We start from the raw sequence: 2,307 nt of genomic DNA, 5'->3' as shown, positions 1-2,307 counted from the left end.
CTGTACTGGTTCCTATGCTCAGATTGTACATTTTCCCTGATGAAAATGTAGCAAAGCTCAAAATGTTTGTATGTCTTTCATCATGGTGTTATTATGTATAATTGTTTTGCTGTTTGTTTAGTTGTTGTCTTTGATTGTTTTTAATTATTGTTGCCATTTTGCATTTTATCATGTTGTGCAGGGCCATGTACTCTGTGAAAGGGGAGGTGGTATATAATAATATAATGATAACAATAGTAATAACAGCAGCAAGAACTTCTGGTTGATGTAATGAAAAATCACTTCCCACAATGATTTTCAAACCAGCTATAGTGAGCAGAATTTCCTGAAGGAAAATTTGCCTGCTATTTTTGATTCCCCCCTGTAATATGTAATATGCTGGTGCTGCAGTTCAGACATGATGATGGTGGGATCTAACAGGCTGGATCAGCATCCCATTGAATACTGTGTGCTCCCTAGAACATCCCCCCCATCGCCAGAATCCTCTGCATTGGGGTTCTGTGAGAGACCTGCAGACTAGGAAGGGGTGAATATGTCAGTTTTGGGTCTTTCTGTTTCTAAGTTTTCCTTAAATTCACTCCTCCACATTTCACATCAGTTTGTGATTTTTTTTTAAAAAAGTCCTCATGAAAATTCATCAGCATTTTATTATTTATTTTATTTATTAAATTTATATCCTGCCCTTCTTCCCAAAAGGAGCCCAGGGCAGCAAACAAGACGCTACATACACTCTAAAGCAACTTAAAAACAGACTTTAAAACATCTTTTTTTAAAAAAAAAATCTTAAAAAAATCTTAAAAAGCAATTCCAACACAGATGCAGAGTGTTTTAGTGTGAATTTCTCCTAATATACACTTTGTGTGCAATTTTGCCTAATATATAGATTTTTGTAATGCATATCCCCCTAAAATAATGCCTTCTTGTATGCTATTTTCACTAACAGGATTTTTAATGGTCTCTTTACCTTAGTAGATCCTCCATGGTGCAGAGTGGTAAGTGGCGGTAACGCAGCTGAAGCTCTGCTCACGGCCGGAGTTCGATTCCAATGGAAGGAGTAAGTCAAATCTCCGCTAAGAGGGGTCGAGGTCCACTCAGCCTTCCATCCATCCGTGGTTGGTAAAATGAGTACCCGACATATGCTGGGGGGTAAAGAAAGGCCGGGGAAGGAACTGGCAATCCCACCCCATATATACGGTTTGCCTAGTAAACGTCGCAAGATGTCACCCTAAGAGTTGGACTTGCACTATAACTGCGGGGACACCTTTACCTTTTTTTTACCTTAGTACAGTATATGCATTTTTGTAGACATTACTTGGCTTGGGAACTGCATTGCAAAATTCAGAGAATTCTGAATTTCGAAGGATGGCTGTGTTTTGGTTCTCATATTGCTTTGGAAAGTGTGAATTAGGCAGGTTTGTCTTTAAATGCAAACTGAATCAAAATTTCCCCGCATCCCTACTGCAGAAAATTCCTTAGCAGACAAGTTGATATGCAGTGCAACAGGTTTTCCTGAAGGCAAAAAAGCTTGAAAGCTCCTGGCTTAACAACAACCAAGTTGTTTGGGACTGTCAAATGTTACAGGGTAGATATGAGAATTTTGGTTCCATGTTGTTTAAGATGCAGAAAATGCTTCCTGACACTCTGATTAATCTGGGGGTATTATTTATGGTTGCCGGAAACTTATTGTTCCCTAGAGAGGTTATAGGACAGTTTGACAACTGAGTGGTGTCCATATTTGAACATGGATCTTTGTAGAATTCTGTGTACTTAGCAAGTTTATTTCTCCCCTTTTCCTGAAGCTGGCCTGAGGGGCAATTATACATTAATAGCAACTCCTTTCAGAAGAAGCTCTGCTCCCTGAGAAAACAGCTATTTTCAGGCAGGCCTGTTCCTGAGGAGCTGCTATTTTTAGCAAATTCTATTTCAGAAAGCATGTGGGGGGGATATCTTTGTCTCTAAAAACCCATGGCCTCTGCCTCACTCCATTGCTGGTAGCTGCCCCTTGTCTGACAAAAAGCCATTCCTTTTGTGCATGTTAGTAGCCTGAAGGCAGTGGTTCTCTCTCCTCGCCATGTACAAAAAGCACCAAGTCAAGCAAACAGTAATGACAGAGGCGGAAGCCTTATGGAGCACTCATTTCTGAGATTGTATCAGCTATAGGTTTCATTAGCAAATGAGGTTCTCCTGAAAAGACCTGCATTTGGTTTTAGCATATTCCAAAGCACGGGGCTGAATCCTGCCATTCGCATCTCTTTAAAATCTGTCCCTCCCAGTGTTGGCAGTAAAGCACCAATGCATGTTACAAGT

The sequence above is a fragment of the Rhineura floridana genome, chromosome 17, assembly GCF_030035675.1.
Source record: "Rhineura floridana isolate rRhiFlo1 chromosome 17, rRhiFlo1.hap2, whole genome shotgun sequence".
NCBI lineage: Eukaryota > Metazoa > Chordata > Lepidosauria > Squamata > Rhineuridae > Rhineura > Rhineura floridana.
Note: the sequence above shows the minus strand (reverse complement) of the source record.